The 20,899-nt window shown below is 33.9% G+C and overlaps 1 protein-coding gene and 1 non-coding gene across 2 annotated transcripts in view; both read left to right on the forward strand.

Annotated features, from left to right (window-relative positions):
• Nucleotides 1-20,899, forward strand: part of LOC149076521 (uncharacterized) — a 435,406-nt gene that overhangs the window by 85,189 nt on the left and 329,318 nt on the right. The window lies entirely within an intron of this gene.
• Nucleotides 6,435-6,508, forward strand: TRNAT-GGU (transfer RNA threonine (anticodon GGU)). Its single transcript has one exon. It is a non-coding gene; the product is annotated as a tRNA-Thr (tRNA).

A 20,899-nucleotide genomic window follows, 5' to 3' on the forward strand; every position in this document is an offset into this window, starting at 1 on the left:
ATATATATATATATATATATATATATATATATCTTTCTTTCTTACAGTGATAGGGATTTTTGAAACTATAAAAATGTTCCAATGGTACAACAAGATGTCTTGTAATTTGAAACATGCACTCTTTTACCTTGAAAAAAACTACTAGTACGTTGAAATAAAAAAGATTAAAATATATATATAATGACACAAAATATAAATATCGATGTATACAGATAAGTAACAATAGTGTAGGTATGAATGTATTTATACAGATGAAATGTATGATATATCATTCTATATTATACTTGTAGAAAACAAAATTCAATGAAGTTTTTAAATCTTAAATTCTGTTAGTTGATGCTTCGTAAGTGACGCTAAATGATTGCATTAGAGATACAACATCCGTGTCGTCAACATTTGGTATTCTGGCACTAATGATGAACAATAGTATGGTTTCTCACCTCTCTGTCTAAGGAAATTTACTTGGTAAGGATATTTATCGCATTTGCATCCCACACTGTAAATTTGTTTGTTTTTTTTTTCAAAAAAATTTACCAAGAAATAACCAAAGGTGGATGGAAGAGAAGAAATTCGGGGGAGGGGGAAGCTAAAGTTTTTGTATGAGAGAAATGCAGAACTAAAATTTAAAATATAAATTGTATTATAAAAGCAAAAGAATAAATATTAATATTAAAATTCATTCATTTCCAAATTGTGAAATGAGTATTCCAAGAAAAACTAGGAAAATTTTATTCAAGTTTTGTTCTGTTCCAAGGTACACGATGTTCCACCATTTGTAGAAAAAATATTAATAACTTCATTCACAAGTGCTTGGTATGATTAAACACTTGATATGGTTCAAACAGTGATTGCATAGATTACAATTACTAAGTATAGTTTATTAAACTTGCAATGTTGAGAAGAAACACGCAAATGTTGAGAAGAAACACGCAAATGTTGAGAAGAAACACGCAAATGTTGAGAAGAAACACACTAAACATGCGCACAATTTTTTTACTAAAACGTGCCTTACATGCAAAATATCTGTCAAGGTCACAGACAAAGATTTAAAATCACACTCAGTTGCAAGCTTATGTATTCCTAATCTCTAGTTCTACAAAAATCATCAGCCAGAAAACTATTTGAGGTTCACTCCCGGTCAAGGTAAAACGGTTTCCCCTTGTATCAGAGGTCTTCAACGCATGACCCGCGGGCCACATTTGACCTTCTTCGGAGCCTTCTCGTTATTTCAGAAAATCTTCCGATCATTTTCAGAAATGGGTGAAAAACATTCAAAAATGGTTAATTCTAGTGAAAGAAATAATTTCGGAATTGATGAAAGAAATAATTCTAGAATAAATAAAAGAATAATTCTAGAAAAAATAAAAGAATAATTCTAGAAAAAATAAAAGAATAATTCTAGAAAAAATAAAAGAATAATTCTCTAAAATAAATGAAAGAATAATTCTCTATAGAATAAATGAATGAAATAATTATGGAACAAATCGATGAAACTCAGAATTAATGAAAGAAATAACTCATTAAGAAACAATTTCGTAATTTCTGATAAAAATTATTTCACGATGAAAAATAAATCAATAAATCAAAGTCATTTAAAGAGATTTCAGATTAAAATTAATCTCAGAATTTATTAATTTAATAAGTAACTTTTTTTTGAGAATTAGTGAAAAAAAATTTCAGAACTAGTCGAAATTGATAATGAAAGAAATTATTTCAGAATAAATGGATATCTTCAATTAATTCTGTCCTTGTTTAACTTGGAGCCCCATCGGTTTCTCTTCTATTATGTGACTAAATTACATAAGTTTTTGGCACGCGGGCTTAGTGGGAAGTTTCAATTTTGTCCGCCTTGTCTGAAGGGTTGAAGGTCTCTGCTTCAGACAATCTGGTAGTAAATGTAACACACAATGAACTCAATCTCTTCCAATGCAAGTGAATATTGAAAGATAGGGGAAAAACATTTTCTTTTTATTTCAATTTAATATAAATCGACGAAGGGAAAAAGAACGTTCAAAATCATTCTGCAGAACAACGATCGAAAAAATGGTAGAGAGGTGCGATGGCACATGTTTATACCGACAGTATATACATGTAATATATCGATGTTCGTGGATTTGACGTAAAAGGTTTTAGCCGCCCTTGTTTGCCGAAAAGCATCGCGATATCGATTGTCTCGACGATCCCCCGAAAATGTTTCCTACGTATAATTTCTAGCGGGGGCCAAAGATCGCTTTCGCTTTTATAACAAGGTTATTATACGACCACGCGGATTAATGACGTTGTCGTTTCGGCGGATTGCTTCCCAGATCTCGAGTGTTTATCTGGTTTTAATAAATGATCCGTTTGCGTGTCTTTACTAACCGTAACTTCGATAGCTTATACGTATCGAGAAGAAAAAGATCATGCAAATTTATGTGCGTAATATGCTTCGATTGCACTGTTTCATTTTATTTATTTTTTTTGTTTATGCATTAACTTCTCTGAGATAAACGGGTCGGGTAGTAAATGGGCTGCCATAAATGGTATCGTAATATATTTTGTGGGAAAATGTGCAAACTTGGATTTTGCCGATTTTTATTATTCTCGACTTCATACAAAAAATTTGAATTTTGTTATTTTCACCCATTTCGTCATTTTTTTTCATTCTGTCTTTATTTTCGTCGTTGCTTATATCAATTCAATAGCTTACAGCTCATTCATTTTCCCAAAAGAATTTCCTTTCTAATTTTCAAATTTACGATTTTTAATGGCATTTAAATGGCATATAAATAACACACAAATACAATACAACAAATACAAATACAACGCCACAACCGGCAAATTGCCCAACGAGGTGGCTGACTTAAGAACATCATGATCCCCGAGCCCCTACCTACTACTGCTACACCACACATGCACCCCCCCTTCCCGCGGAACCCCCCAACGAATCGGTAAATGCGGGAATTTGCGTGTACGTGTAGTACAACCTGACGTATAGTTTGTTTCTGAGTAATGCTTGTTATGTGTAGTGCTGTCATCTGCCCCCAGTTTTACTAACTATGAGTGAAGTGTTATGGTTGAATGATTTACCGTTGTAGGACTGTTGCTCTCTGTGGCGAGACTTTTTAACGGGGAGATCGGCTCGCATTTGCGCCTTGAAGTTGGGAACCACAGAAAACCAACTTCAGCCGACCACAAAACCGAAAATACAGATGTTATATAATTTTTCTTTTTCAACATTTGCGTATTCTCTGATAGGTTTGTTAGTAACCCCCCCCCCCCCGTCCACATATTTCTCGATCCTTTTCAATATGTGCATATCTGAGTGAGTTTGACTGTCATCTACCTTTCACAAAAGAAATTTGAATGAAAGGATTTTACTTGCGCAGAGAGAAGTATATCCGCAACTGTGTGTTTGCGCAAGAAAAAAGTGTTGAACAGATCTTTTTTTCATTCACTACTTATATGGGGATAAAATCCGTCATTATTAAGGGAAGGAATATGTTGACAAACAATATTTGCGTCAATAAAATTATCTTACATGTATGCAATAAATGTAAAAGTGTCCTTATCAAAAGGTGGAATCCTGATGATGGAATCCTATTTTCCGCTTTTCTTTTGCCGTGAAACAGATGGCACCGCATCAGCGGGATGTCCATCAAGAGGGATTTCACTTCAGTATGCTGAAATAAGAGGGAGCATGTCTCGTTCAATGAAGAAGGTCACTCTCGGCCTCATACGAGTGATGACACTTTCTTAATAGTGCACTTATTCAGATATAGTGAGATATGATGCGATATTACTTATGGAAGGATATGAGTATAGGGTAAACACGAAATTATATGATTATATATTTATATTTCTCAATCTACTTGAATATTTTTCATAGCTTTTCCGATTGATTTTTTTTTTGGGGGTTTAGGAAAAATACTGTGCATGAATTACAGAAATAAACCTATAAAAATCACAAAGTCGAAGCATTGAAAATAAAATTGTCTACCTAGTTGTGGAATTATTTTTATCTCATCATCAACCATTTTCAATCCACTGCTGGATATAGTTTTCTATCCAGTTGACTCTAGCTACCTTTCGGATCTCGTCGATCATCTTGTGAGTGGACGCCTTCTCGGACGTTTAACACCACGGGGTATCGATCCACAATACTTATGGTCCATGTGTTGTCCTGTCTTCTTGCAATAAGTTCAGCACATTTCTGTTTCAGAAGTTTAAATCTTTATGTGATACGATATACTTTTGTTTGGCTCCTTATCCATGTGATTCGTTTTCTGTCTCTTCTTGTGATGCCTAGCATACATCTTTCCATGCTCCTTTGTGCAGTCTGTAGTCTTTGTATCATTTTACCTGTGAGTGTCCATGTTTCAACTCTACAAGTTAGTGCGCGCACACTGGTTAAACACTTTTCTTTTCCTGCATAATGGCATGCGGCTCTTCAGAATCACACAGTTTTTGCCGAAACTGCTTCATCCAAACCTGACTCTTCTGTTTACTTCCTTTGTGATTCTGTTGTTTAGGGTATATAATTCCTTGTCACTGGTATACATAGTTTTCTACTTCTTCTATTACTGTGTTCTTGAGCACACAAGAGCTTTTTTAAAGCAAACGAGTGGAGCATAACTTTAGGTTTTTGCAGATTAATTTTCTGTAAAAATCAGAAAATGAAGCATTGAAGAGAAAAAAAAACATTTTCTACCTAGTTGTGAAATTATTTGTGTAGCATTAAGAAATAAATTTTTTACAGAGCGGATGATATTCGTAATGCACCCATAAGAGTCTACTGAACTTTTCATATCACGAATGTTTCTAAAATGTCGGCTGTTTCAAAACTCCAGATCGTCTCTTTTAAATGCGCCGAACTCGAATATTGAATTTTCGCGTTTTAAAATATATATTTTCGTCAGTTCTGCTACTGCTCTCATACAAGTAGACACTTCAGAAGAATTTCTTATTTTATTTCACTCTTCTCACGGAAACTTATTTTTGCTTTCGTTGGCGATAAGGGTTTTACAAAATGAGCACCAAGAGGAGGGAAAAGTATGCTCTTTTTCAAGAAGATGCTTTTCGTTACAAAAAAAAAGGATTTTTTTATACATATTTTTTGTTGAAATAAAAATGCTTTTCTGAAAGTTCAGTCACGATTTTTGAGAAGACGATACAGATTTTTTTTTAGAAGGGGGTGAGCGAAAGAAATGACAACCATCATACGAAACCCTATTGCAGAACGTATTTGTGAATGTGTATTTATATGTATGAGAGTGGTTTTCCTTTCTTCGAATGTTGTTGATATATTGACTGAGGAATTCATAAGAAATGTCCACGTCATCGCTTCACAACGTTACTTTTTATTCCGGAGGAAAAAGTTTTATTGCTACTTCCCCTTTGCGTTCTATTTCCCTTCAGCAGAATCGCTTCCAAATGAATAATCATTTTCACTATCGCACATTCATATATTTTAGCATAATTTCTGTATCCTATGCCGTTGGAGAATTGTTCCATTGCTATAGGAACTAAAGTTTGAGATTCAAAGATACATTGCCCATACTTATGCCAGCTGCCTAATTTGGGACGATTTGGAAATTTTTGTTTTAATGTGTTGGTAGCCCTGGCGGTTGTTGCAAGTTACGTTTAAGGAGTTTCCCACCTTTTAAAATGTTAAAAAAATTTCTTATGGAGAAATATTATTAAAAACATTATTTATCCATTTTAGTTCATTTCAAATTTTTACCATATATATATTTGATTGTGTGTATTCTATCCTATGCCAGTACAAAATTTTACATGTCTTTAATACTTAATTTTTTACAAATTAGACGCATTAAAAACTGATTGTGCGGGCATGATGGAAATGATATGACATCAATGAAATCGAATAAAAATTGATTCAAAATAAAGAAAACTTTTCAGTTTATATAAAATTTATGAAAAATATTTGAGATCCATTCATATATACTTGAGTTTTAAAAAATTTAATTTTTCAGAATTTTTGATATAATTTAGAATAGTATTGAGTAGATATAGTATTGAGTAGATGTTAAACATTTAATGGTTAAGGAAACATTTTATTTTTTGGATATTATGCTGAGGTGAACTCGGAAAGAAAAGTCATCTTGTCTCCGACGGGACTCGAACTCTCTTGCATACCGGGCAACCATGCTACCATTTACCCCACTGGAGACACAACCCCGCCTTCCTTATTTCACGCACTGTGGCGTGAGGCACTGAAGTAGAGACAGTAGCCTCACTTAACTTCCACCGCCAGGAATTGGCCCCCAGGTGGGACGGTTTAGAGAGATAGATGGTTTTTTCTCAGCCCAAGACATCAAGGAAACATTTTATTTTCTGTATATTATGCTGAGGTAAACTCGGAAAGAAGTCGTCTCCACTGGGACTCGAATCCAGGCCCTCTTTCATACCGGGGATAAGGGAGGCAGAGTCGTGTCTCCAGTGGTGTAGATGGTAGCATGCTTGCCCGGTATGCAAGAGGACCTGGGTTCGAGTCCCGGCGGAGACAAGATGACTTTTCTTTCCGAGTTCACCTCAACATGATATCCAGAAAATAAAATGTTTCCTTGGGCTCAGAAAAAGTCATCTATCTATTTAATGGTTAGTTTCAGTACTTTAGAACGTGTTTCGGTTGAGAAAAAGCTTTTCATATGTTATTTCCTTGAAAATCGGTAAGTTTTTTTTAATCAAACTTTTACTAAGGTAGGGAGTTATAAAAATTATAAAACGGACACCAATCAAAAATATTAATTAGTATTATTTGCTATTCTGTTTTATACTGCAGTGAAAAGTTCAGGGGACACTTGAATGATTGTTGGTAGAAATATCGATAGATGAAATTTCAAAACAGCAATTTCTCTAATTAGAAAAATAAATTAAAAATCCACATATTGAATCATTCCGAATCAAAAGCAAAGCAAAATGGCTCCAAGTAAAAAGCCATAATCATCGAAAACACTTCGAATCTGAATTTAATGAAATCCTAGGAAGAAGAATATACAACGTTATATTTCGATTTCATAACACGAATACCTTTCCATTGATTATATTTTTACATTATTTAAATTGTTGATGAAACCCGGAAAAAATTTAAATCATCTTATTATTCACAGCATTCATTATATTAAAATCTAAAATGATAAAAAAAATATTTTGCCTCAATCAAATAAAAAATTTGGTAAGATTTTCCTTTTTCATTACATATGTATTATACGTGAAATTTGTGTCGTCTTCAATACAAAAACAAGTATTTTTTTTCTCCAAAATTCTAGATTACTGTTTTTTCCAAGAATTACATTTCACAACGGAGATGAATTTCTTTGAACTAAAAAGAAAAATATAAAACATTTTTTATAAATAAACGGAATAAAAAAAATATTGGAATATTTCCAAACGAGTTATTCTTCCGATGTGACAGAACATTTCTATCTAAATATTTTCTTCTGCTATTATTACAGGCCCCTCTCTCTCTTTTTAAATACATAAAAACAGACTATTTAATTTTTATTTTCTACAACAATATTGTTTTTTCGTATTCTAATCATCGAGCTATGAATATCTATGTTTTACTTACATCGATGATAATATTTTTTCGTCACAAATTTTTTTTTTCTTCTGTTTAATGAAGGAACATGAATTTTAATCATCGTATAATGAACATGTTATTTCTCCAGACTGAAATGACCTGTTATTTTTTTTTCGTTCTATTATTATCTTTATTAATATTTTTTTCTTCGTGCTGCGTCGACATTAAGGAGCATATATTCTCTAGGGATGACGGGAAAATATTTACCGGAGGAAAGTAGATACGTAAATTATTTATCTACTTTTCTACTGCGTAAATAATCAATGGTAATTAAATATGAAATTATGTGAGAAAAGTTTTTCATTGGCGGTAGTATAAATATTATTTTTTACGTATTCGCTACAATTTCTTTGACAATACAGTTGATACCTCGGCTAACGAACGTTTCGGCTTACAAATTTTCCGACTGACGAAGATTTCTTTGCATGATATTTCTGCCTCGGCTAACGAATATGGATTCGGTAACGAAAATTTCCGTTGAAATGGATGCTTATGCTATTCTCACACACTCACATTGTCAACTGAATTTTCGCACGAATCGTAACATTAAAATCACCCGAGCCACTCGAGCCCAATTAATTTATATACATCTCGGAATAACTTTCCCGACAGACATACCTCTATTTCTTTGTCAGAAAATTTTGAGCCATTTCATGCGGCCGCGACAACGATAAAATATTGTTTTTCCGTTGTCGCGCTCATTAAATTTGTCATCATTATTTGAGCTATTTTGATTCCAATCGCAGACTTCCTGATCAAAAACATTATATTCCTATAGTGGCGGGAATAATTTACTATGTTTTTCATCATAATATACTCTCTTTTCACACGAATTACTTATGAAGTGTTTGTTATAGGCATTTTGTTGCAATTATTTTTCCCCCTCTCGTCGGGCAAGCTGTTTTTTTTTAATCGAAATGTATATTTGGTGTGCTGTTCACGGTGACCAAACTTTTTGCAGTGGACGCCAACTTACTCCAGCACATCGAAACTTCAACCGACTAAGCTAAGCAGATTCTGTGCGAAAATGTGTCATACTTGGTAATTGGTTGATGTTGTGCCGTTGACCAAGGAACTTCCATACAGGGACACAATGATTTCCGAAAACAGAGAAGCATTCATCTCTGAATTTCGACATGGCAGGCTTGTGACATTCTCGTTGCACATCTTCAAACTGAGCGAATCACACATATTCTTGTTAAAGATGGTAGCTTACTTACAGTGGCGTCGGAGTTGCTGTAGGGGCTCGAGCGACCACGGCAATATGTGGCACTAATCCAAGCACATTCCCTCCCCGAATTGATTCAGAAATCAACATTTCGTGAAGCCTAAGATGAGCAGCCCGGGTTCAAAATATTTTCGACGCCCCTGCTCACGTGAAAATAATGCATATATCACACATCTGGTTTTGTCTTCATTTAAAACTATAAATGAATGTATTGAATGGAATAATTTATGTGTGTAGAAGAAGCTGCTATTTTTTGATGCCTTGAATCTAGCTGAGAACAGACACGTGGAAAATTTATGAAGGTACTTTTTCCGTGTTTCACCATATTATTTATGGGGTATATAAATATTTCTCGGGTGTGGCTTATACACCGCAGTGGTGCTTCTGGTTGCGCCCACGACACTGCAGCTGACCATTATGTTGACTTTCGAATAGAGAGAAATTGGCCACCCCGATATAGAGCATACATGCTCAACCCATGACCCCCGGACCAAATGTGGCCCTTCAAACTATCTGATGTAGCTCACGAAGCCAGTTGTTCTTGGTGTTTCTCATAACACCTCTTTAGATTCCGGGCCGTGCCAGGAACTAAGCAAACGATTTTCTATAGATACTTCTGGTTATCCCGTTTCATCTAGCGAAGATTTCGACTAGCCAATGAGATTCCGGTACGAATTATCTTCGTTAGCCGAGGTATCGCTGCGCTCTTTAGTGTTTGTTTCTACGAGAAAGGCATGTTTGTATTTCGCTAGTACATCGTGTATTCCAGTAATTATTTCATTACAGCCCCTATTCACCATCCATTTTGTTGAACATTACGCGCGCGCGCGGGTTAAGTAAAGCCACATTTTCAACCTTCGATAATCATTCATACTGAAATCCTTAGATGTGTAATTAGATACTTATAGAAAGAATTAGGTGGTTTTTTTTTTCAATTTCCTTATTAGAAAGAGTGAGTAGCAGAGAGTTTTGTGGGCCTATTAATTAGAAAATCAATTGAAATATTTATCATTCACTTGTAGAAAACCTTAATTAGATCTCTTAATTACCCTAATTAAACTCTGCGTTACGTAGTTCTTGTCGGATTTTCATCGTAGTTATTACAATTTCATTTCAAGAAATTAATGATATGAATGAAATTGTGAGTATTCAGTATTCCAGGGTTGAAATAATGAATAGATAAACTAATATTTTCTAATATCTGTATATGTTCTCTGGTGTTAATCACATTATAACAAATGTGAGCACATATATATATATATATATATACATATATATAACGCAAGTTTTTTTTTGTTTTTTTTAAATTTAAAAGTAAGTTTCTGTAACATTGCTTCGTGTATGAATGCGTAGTATTCCTATATTTAAATGAACGAATATACAAGCGTTTAAACCATACATGCTCAACCCATGATCCGCGGGTCAAATGCGGAGTCATCTGATAGGGATCGAGACCTCAAAAATAACTGTATAAAAATGAACTAGGCGTTACATTTCCAGATCATTTAAATGACCCGCGGTACAGTTCCATATCACTTAATTGGCCTGCGGAATATTCCCGGATCACTTGAGTGACCTGCGGACAATGGCATATTAACAGATACTGAAGTGTCCCTCGGTACATTCACATATCAATTAAGTGGCACTTGGCATATTTACAGATCACCACAGCACAGTTTCAGAACACTTAAGTGTCCTGCAGCTCATTTTCAGTCACTTAGCTGAACAGCCGTATATACAGGGTGATTCAAAACTCAACGTAAAAACTTTTAGGGGATGCAGAAAACACAAAAGCACAAAACAGAATCACATGAGAATGTATGACCGGAAACCCCAACCTGATCAGCTGGAGGATAAACGAACAAATGACAAGCCAATAATGGGTAGAAAACTTTATTTAGCCATACCGTTGTGAATCGTGCATAACTGTGGATAGTAAGAACTTTGAGCACTTGTGTTGTGAAACTTAACGTGTTCATGTACTGTCCTCGTGTGTAAAGACACGTTAAATAAAAAAATTTTCCACCCATTTTTGACTAGTCATTTATGTATCTTCGTTTATCCTCCAGCTGATCGTGTTGGGATTTCCGGTCATATATTACTATGTGATTCTCTTTTGTGTTTTCTACCTCCCCTTAAAGTTTGTACGTTGAGTTTTGAATCACAATGTATACAGATTACCGGGATACAGGTCCAGGGCACTTTAGCGATTCGCCGCACGTTTACAGATCACCTCAGTTTTAGAGCTTTTAATTGATCCGCAGCCCATTCTCAGATCCCTCAAGCGTCCCGTGGCACATTCCCAGATCACTTCAGTGACCTGCGACGTATTTACTGATCACCGTGGAACAGTTTCAGAGAACTCAAGTGGTACACGTAGTGACCGCTAAAGTAACCTTCACTGGTGTTCCAGATCACTTATTTAAGTAGCCTGCGACACGTTTTCAAATGAATGAAGTGGCCCGCATTCTGGTAAAGGTTGAACACCCACGGTTCAAACAGTATAAACCTCAGCTGCATACGTCTTTTTCAAATGTACAGCTCAAATCAAATTTTACTGTGATTAAAGTTAATAATGAATGAATAATTTACGAGGGAGTGTTTATTCTTTCCAATGACAAAAGCTTCTATCAATGAAGATCAATAAAATATGTGATGTTGAAACTGGTTCTAAAAGTGGTGAAATTGACTTCATCGTAAATATGTGAATTTTTAGTTCCTGTTTTTCCCGATTAAATATCCAATAACTATTCTCCGCCTACTCCTTCCCTCCAAGACAAACAGATAATATGTTTGGAGAACGAAACCGTTCAAGTTTACGAAATTGAAATTCATCTCTTATGCGATTAAATTATTCCACAACGCCGTTAAAATAATCCTCATATTTCGGTTTGGAACTGGAACTAATCGCTCCCGGCTAAGAATGTGAAGATATGAGAGAAATGCTATACGCGTCTCTATCACAAGACATTGTCTCAATTTATTGTATCTCACATTTAAATGCTGCGGCAAATGGAAGACAATCACATTGTAACTCCTACTCAGAAGATAATGCTAAAGAGTTGCCAAAGGTAATCTAAATAATCCGAGGACCAAATGGTGAAAAAAAGTATCTTCCTGCATATTTACATTCGAGTGATATGCAATACCACTTTTATTTTTTCTATTATTCCAATTTGAAACAAGGTAGGAAACTGAGACTTACATTTCCATAAAGTTTAGTTTCTTGTCTTTATATTGAAAAGGATATCGTATTTAAAAATAAATATTATAATTTGGGCTTGGATTTGTATGATTTAAAAATATTAAAAATATGCAAGCATTTATGACCCAGAGGCATAGAAATACGACATTAAAACTAAAAACAAGACCTTGAAACTTAAAGATATGATCCTATAATTTTCCCATTATTTCATTTCTTCTTTCTCAGTTATTGTTTCTTATATCATTAAGTTCAAAAAAAAAATTTGTCAATACATTTTTTGAATAAAAATTCTCTCACCGGATTCAAATGAAAACCACGTCCAACATATGGACAACAACTGTTCTTTAGTACGTTCTGAAATCGCACTGAATTTTATTAGTTGCAGTTTCGACTGCTATTGTTTAGTTTCTTCTAAAAAATATTCGAAGAAACTATATCTTTATATATATATATATATTGCTTCGCAAATTTTTTTTTTAAATTCAAAAATTACCAGATGGAGCAATATTTCAACAAAGACTTGTCAAATATCTAGTTTTTGCAATCTTGCTGATTGTTCTCAAGCTGAATTGCAATGTTGCTACACATTATATCGGGTTTGTCCTGGAAATTGAATATATTCAACAGAATACGGTAAAGTAGTACCATTTATCTTCTTCTAAGCCGAGCATAACTCCTGTCCATAGCCACTGGGGCATCAAAGTTACTGATTTATTTTTATTACTCAAAAATATTTATAATTTTTTCTTCAAAGTTACTGTTTTTTTCTTCCCTCGAGAGACCGCGGAGCCACTGAAAGCTCGCACGAAGCCCAAAGGGCTCCACGGAGCACCGGCTAAAAATCACTGGACAGGGGGGGGGGGAGGTTCAAAATGGGAACTTGTTGCAGGCGACAACATCAATTTTTGTTGTGATAAGGCATGATAAAAATGCGTTGAACGCGAAGATTTCGAGTGCCCGAACAAATAAGACAAGCGTTTCCTTTCAAAAACATAGCATGAATGAATAAACGTCATTCGTATGTTTTTGAAGGAAAACTTTGATCTTATTTGTTCAAAAATATAGAAAGAGAATCGTCCGAGAATAAAGAAGAGGTTGCTGGAAATGCAAACGCTGTTTTTCCAGTCTCTGAAGAACATGCCTACAAATTAAAATTTTCAATGATAAAGGACCTGTGCTCTACATTGCTTGAAAATTTATAAAATATGACCGATCGCTTAAAAATGCCCAAAATATGACTTGACATAGGCATGTCTATGTCAAGTCATATTTAAAATTATCATTATAAGACACATATGATGTCATAAAAATCCGAGCCCTAATTATAACTAAGAAAAGGGCATTAAAAATCATTTTCATAGGGTAATTGTTCGTTACATTTGCATACGTGGTGTTTTTTTTCTCTGATAAATTTCAACAGGAATGCCGCTTTAACGTTTGCGGAGCGGCCGTTTCGAAACACGCTAGTGCGTTTGCGTTTCATGTTAGACCATGCATTCTTTGATGACATTTGTTTGTATTGGTGTGTACTACCACCTCTTAAAGTTTTCCCATATTTTCTGAATCACCCTGTATACGCACTCACATTTTTAGGTACACATACTCACACTTCCGGCACAACTCAATCAATGGAATAAGGGGTTTGATCAAAAACAAGATTTTAACGAGTCTATGACAACGAAAAATAAAAATTTATTTTTTTTGCAGTTGATGATGGTGGTGGTATCGTAGTCTGTAAGATTCCCAAATGTAATCTTTCTATTCTGCCCCAAAACAGCCAAAGTAAGCTCACAGAGAACAGAACACAAGCCGTTTCTAGACCTTTCCTCTTCTATCTTCCTAAACTTTCCATCTTGAAGATATATTGTAGCCCAACTCAGAGATAATACTTATGGTATTATCGGACATATTAGCCGACACATCATATGCGAAAAAATAGCGTTACATCTAACCCAGTGTTTCCCAAAGTGCGCATTATCGCCCCCTGGTGGGCGATGGAATTGTCGAAGGGGGCGATAAAAGCTACGGGTGTGACATAGGATTCTATGAGTTCTCTTGAGTTGGGGGCGATGAGGGGAAAAAATTCCTGAAAAAGGGGGCGGTGGAACAAAAATTTGGGAAACTGATCGCACCGGAGAAAATCGCTAGCTAAAAATGAACACAGAACAATAAAATACAGCACCTGTTATTTGCATTGTGCTTAGTTTCAAATTATTGAGCACATTTCCAATAACTAATAAACACTTTTGGAAACTACTCTAAGTAAATTTCTGGAAATGAAAAACATTCTCTTATAATAGCCGTGATGGTGGTAGCAATCGAGTGTCCAATGACTCTATAGCAGCATTATGGGGGCATCTTAACACTGTTCCACTCAGAGGTCTTACCTAAAGGCAGCGGAAACCTGGTATTTCATGTTATTCGACTATTCCAAATTATCAATGTACTGTAATACTTCGCTTTTCATAGTTTTTGTCTTCAACTCTTAAGTACGTAGCTCTGCATATGTGTAAAGAGTTCTTTAAACGTTCATTACTGCAGCAGTTTGAAGATAAAAATTCAGACCATCTTTGTACATGAGCTGAGGTCATTTTCTTTCCATTTCACGTTTTGAATTTGCTGGTAAATGTCCCAATTGAAGACAACTCTTTGTTTGTTGTAGAGCATGTGTGGCTGTAATTTCGTTAATTGGTTAAAAAAAATATGTATATATATTTATTTATTTATTTTTTTTTTTATAAAATTTTTTTCTTACTGGTGGTCGGCTGAAGTTGGTTTTCTGTGGTTCCCAACTTCAAGGCGCAAATGCGAGCCGATCTCCCCGTTAAAAAGTCTCGCCACAGAGAGCAACAGCCCTACAACGAATAATCATTCAATCATAACACGTCACTCATAGTTTGAAAAACTGGTGGCAGATGGCAGCACTACACATAACAAGCATTAGAGAATGAACAACGAGTTTAGAGAAACAAAAAAACTTCACGTCAGGTTTCACTACACGTACACGCACATTCCCGCATGTACCGATTCGTTGGGGGTTCCGTGGGGGGTTGAGGGCGGGGTGCATGTGTGGTGTAGCAGTAGTAGGTAGGGTAAAAAAGGGTTCGGGGATCCATGATGTTCTTAAGTCAGCCACCTCGTTGGGCAATTTGCCTGTTGTGGCGTTGTATTTGTATTTGTATTTGTATTACTGCAGTTCTAATCACAAACAAGGAACAAGGAAATTATATATATTTGGATAGAAATATTACTCCAATACATTAATTTTACATGCGATTTTACGTCCTCTTACCTTAAAGATCCTTTATAAGCAGTGCAATTCAAAATAGATTTTCTAATGATTTTTCATACACGTGTCAAAGATTATGATAAAATTATAAGCTCGAAAAGAAATTGAGCATTTAAGCGTTTAATATTCTTATTTACATCTTCAATGTACTTTCAAATAAGAGAATATTTCTGTTTCCTCTTTAATGATATGATCTAGTAAATAGAGGTGTCATTGTGTTAACAATCTTAAGAAAGAAAAATAATGTTAGTTGTGTTCTAATTAAAAGATGTAATGTTCGTGGTTCATCAAAAGATTTTTTTTTTAATTGGCTTGCGGTAATCAATTTTCAATTACCTTGATATGTGGTTTTCTTTTCTCAATGAGATATCTTTTCCACTGGAAGGCAAAATATGTAAAAAAAGATCACTTCTAATAAACGACTCAAGCAAATATTTAATTGATGTAACAATTAGAAAAGAAAAGAAAAAAAAACATGAGGAAAATGTATCCTTTTAATTAAATAAATACTTTTTAACTTGAATTATAACCAATCACGAGGATGAAAGAAAAGTTTATTTACCATGATGCTAATCATTTTATATCGAATGATTTGAGCCAACTAAGCTCTGTTAAAAATGCATATACTGCCGTATGATTTCCGTTAATTAGCATGAAATGGAATACCTGTGATATTTATTAAATTGTAAAATTGCGGTATTTAAAAAAAATATGGATAAAATACTGGTTCTGATTAAAATAAAATAAAAAAATTGTAGCTTTCATTTTCTAATGTAAAAAAATAATTCTGTTTCATTAATTTATTCCTTTTTGTAATTGAGATTGAAAATCCTCATTAGTGTTAGTGGCTTTAATGAAACTTTAAGTAAGCCAATTTTTTACCTTTTTCGTACGTAAATAAAAATGTGACCTCATTAAATTTATTTATTTGCCTTATTAATCTTACAACTATAATTATCGAATGATAAATTCAATATCAATAATAAGAGATTTATTATGATGTTTGTAGAGTTTTAACTGAAAAAGTAAAATTATATTTGTTTGGAAGTTAAATATACCATTCAATGATTGGCCCATTTTAATATCAAGATATTTCAATACCAGTTGTACAAATAGGTAATTGTTAATCCATAAACGGAAGCATTGTGTCTTATGTCTCAAAAGAAACAAACCATTACTCAAAAAATTAAAAACAACTATAGCAAACTTGATTGTACATGTGGTAATTTGTTTTTCCGTAACATAGTAGTCGTTAGTATTATATATAAAATTCAATAAAATGAATTATCGTCTATATAATTTACCTAATTTATTCCAATTACCCGTGTCGTATGATTTCATATCGTGAACATAATTATTAAAAAGTAGTTTTATATATATTCATGATCATCAATCATTAGTTTTTTATTTCCATTCATGGAAATAATACTTGTGGAAATACTCTATTTCGAATAGCAAGTATGAAATATTTAGGCAATAATTGAATTTATCGCTATGTTACTTCTTTTTCCGGGAATGAATAAACCGAGTTGGTGTAAGCAAATGCTTGGAAGAGGAAAAATTCCGATAGATATGTAATGGATCTTGTGTTTCTACCGTACATTGATGTTATAATTAGAAAAATCTTTTTTTTTTTTTTGTTGCCATATATGGTTTTATGGCATAAGAATCTTACTTAAAGTCAAGGATTTCTCTTCCGTCTCCGAGGATTTCGATTGGAAAAATGCCAAGGCAAAAGGTTTTTTTTTTGTCTTCTATTCGTATCACTTGACTTCTCTCTAATTTCGGTTTCCCTTTTGGTTTTTTTCTTTCCGTTTCGATTTGAATAATCCACAATACATTTCCTATTTCTGGAAAGAATCTGTGTTTCTGGATCTTTTATAACTGGCCCGTTAATTTGTTTTTTTCTTTAACTTCGTGAGTGATACCTGATATAAGAGACTGAGAGAAAAGTTCCGTTTTTTTATCAGTATTACTATTATTCGGATTCTCAAGTTTAATGAGCATTGTTTTTCTTTGAAGTCTTGTCTCATGTAGTTTCAAAAATGATGAATTCGTATCTTCGCTGTAATCACACACGTTTTTTTTTTTCTAATTCTCTGTCCAATATTATATGCTTCATACAATTGCTTTCCCTTGCGATTCTTTTGATTAATTTTTGTGAGGTATGTAATGAGTGAGCATCGCAATCAACATACTAGTAGAATATATTTTAATCACCTCATTCATTTTCTCATAATTTTTTTTACGAATGGTACTTGAATAAAAATTATTTTCGGACCGGACTTTTTTTTTGTTTTGTTTTTTCCTTAAAATGTTTAGATCAAGATTTTTTGTAAATTTGTTTCACGAAAGCCTTATTAATTGAAATTGGTGGTGGAGGCCACCATAATTTTTTATGAGCGATGGAATATAATTCTCTGATATTTTTTTCATTAACATCGCTTTCTTTGTGTTGCGGAATTTTTAAAGTTTTTTCCGACATCCAAATTTTTATGGGCATTTATTTTTCAGCCACCTCGTTTGGTTGTTTGTAGCCTGTAGTGTCTTTGGAATTTATATTTAAAGTGTATGTAACATATTTTTCCAAACAAAAAAGAATTCTTATCGTACCTCAAGGACTATCGTAACTTAAATTTGGGGAAATACAGTGCATGCATCTTTGTACCTATTTCACAAAAAGTAAAAATCGATGTAATATAATTTTCAATAACATGGTATTTTTCAGTTTTTGCTGAATTATCCAAATTTATCACTAAACTGTAATCGACACTATTAGTAAGTAGTAACGTAGTCAACGAAATGTCGGCTGAAGCTTCACGAACGTTTCAGACACAAAAGATATTGTAGGAAGGGTTAAGGACAATCACTCCTGCCGGACTTTTATGCAATAATCACCTTCTATCGACCAAAACTTGAAGTTGTTTTTTTTTATGCATCAAAAAAAAAAAAAAAAAAAAAAACACTTTGTGAGAATATCTCTTTCGCACACCACATTCAAATAAGCCGATTTCTTCAATTTCTATGAATTTTTATACTATTTACGAATACATGGGAAACCCTGTATGTTCTTCAATAAATCACGAATACAAAAATAAAATTATTTCATGTGCATACAAAAGTTACGTAAGTATGATAAATTTCTCGCTCTTCAGATATGTTCCATTTAAATCTACCATAAAGAAAATCCTTATACATGGTATATTTCTTTTTATATTTCATTATGTGAGTACAGTATCAGTTATTTAAAAACAGGTTTTCTTGTTTAAAAGAAATTGCGGGCATTTATTTTTAATGCAAGACGAAAAGAGATTTTAATTATTTACGTAAGATAATAGTCAAAGCAAGCATCCAAGGAATATTTCTTCTTTAGTTGAATTAAACGACGTTGCTTCAGTTCGAAAGTACATTTACTTATTTTATTAAATCTCAAACATCGATGAAGATCACATTTTGCAGAACTCTTTTTCTTCTTTATCTTCGGAAGAGATTGGGATCGGAACGCGCAGCAGATCTTCAGATGATGTTTTTCCTTTATTGAATAAACCTTTCTTCTTTGTACTACATTCCGCCGAGATCCACTTTTCCCACATTTTCCTTACATTTTCGAAATCTTTTTTCCTCGTGTTTTCTTCTCTCGTCGGATATCCTTCCACATTTCTTTTTCTTCTTCCAATCTAGAACATTCCTCGCCTGTCTGTTCAACGTCTAATCTAATCAAAAGAAAACAAAACAACTGAAATTTAACAAAATGTTATACTTTTATAAAAAGAAGAACAGTTTGAATCCATCAATTCTTATCATTCTCGTGTTAAATTAAAGAAGTTTATGCCCTCGATATTTTTATGTTCTACTTCATCTATGTTCAGTTACTGGTGAACAGATTGAAATGTCATTTCTTTTTATTTCAATATTTTTCTTTTGTTGCTTGTCTTTAATGACTTTTAGTCATGATTCTTATTTTTCTTCAATTTAAATAAGAACACAAACCGTCATAATTTTGGTGTTTAAAATGTCCTTTTTTGTTTGAATTTTTTTTAATGTGATTTTTTTTTTCAAATAGATTCTATGCAAAAGTAAACTCGTATATTATGAATTGTAAATCCTGCATATTACGTATCAAATAAAACTTATCGTGCTGTACATATCACATAAAACTTCCGTCTAACGTCAACATGTTACGTGTAAAATTTTTGAATGTGGTTTAAATGTACATGAAATTTTAAGCACGTGAATTTGAATTGCATTATGCTCCATTTATATATAGTAAAATCCCTTTTTTGCAGACACTCGCGGGAAGAAAAAAAAAATGTTCGTAAAACAAGGGTGATCGTACCAGCATTGCATTATAATGCACTAACAATAATTGAAATTGTTCTTTATTTGAATGTGAATGAAAATCTGACAATATGAGATGCATTTGAAGTCATGGAAATACATAATTATCGCTTAGATGCGTAATTTAAATTGCAAAACAAATACTACACAAAGTTTACATACTGAATATACGCGAGCAGAATTACGCAGAATTACGCGAGCAGAACACACTGCTCAGCGCTGTGGACGGAGGCTTTGTTTCTTCGTTTCCCGAGGCGCTGTATATATGTAATTTGTATCCATTGTGTATTTAGACCATTCTCAAATCTCTCCCACTTCAACATGCCAGCTTCTTTTTCTTCTTTCTTGTCCACAAGTCTTTTCCACTCTTATTTTGAAATCCCAGGCTGCGGTCTCCGGCCCTTATGTGCCACTGGGCGCAGTGCAATTTTTCTCCCTAGTCATTCAGTCACCCATTTTTGTCAAATGGCTTGTACGTTGCATCGAGTTGATGGCTGTCTTCATGGGGAGAACGACGCGAGTAATTCGAAACTTGCGAGCACGGGGCAAGGGGAGCCACCACTATAAATCTTTGCTAACTTTTCCGACACAACTCTGCCTCTTTTGAGGTAACGGAAGTAAGGTGCTTTGCATCAGTCCGGGGCTGTGAGCGGTTCTATCTATCTATCTACTGAATTTACATTTTTTGGAAAAACCGGTCGATTTTTGGTGGGTTTGTTGTATTCTAACTTTCATAGCGAGCTTTCAATAGCGAGACTAAATCCAATGACTTTCCGTCATCCGTGTTTACAGCATTTAATCATTGAATTTATTGGCAAGAACATGAACTCAAATTTTACGTTTTTCAATTGTGTTCCACACATCTACTTTTTCCTCCGAGTGATAGAGGGCGACGATTATGCTAGAGCTGGCCATATTAAACAGCGTGGAATAATGTAAAATATACGAACACAACCAGCAACACGTGATTTCAGATTCTAAATGGACATCAGTTGCTAAACACAAGCAGATATTTCATTCAAAAGTAGCCAAATACTGTACAAAAAAATTAATCGAATATATAAAACTTTTGCTACCATCTAGTGAGCCTAATTCGAACAAAAATTGCAATTTTTGGTGTCCGTATAGGGGTTTTAGTCCAATGAAATGAATGAGGAAAATGGTGTCCGTCACCGTACCTGAGGGTGACAGTTAAACAGGGGTTCGAAATACATTACTTTAATAGGCTTTTTGCCGGGAAATTTTTATGTGGCC

This window comes from Pholcus phalangioides, unplaced genomic scaffold (assembly GCF_987345545.1).
Source record: "Pholcus phalangioides strain wild (caught in Gottingen) unplaced genomic scaffold, Ppha-v1.0 ptg000015l_1, whole genome shotgun sequence".
NCBI classification, from domain to species: Eukaryota; Metazoa; Arthropoda; class Arachnida; order Araneae; family Pholcidae; genus Pholcus; species Pholcus phalangioides.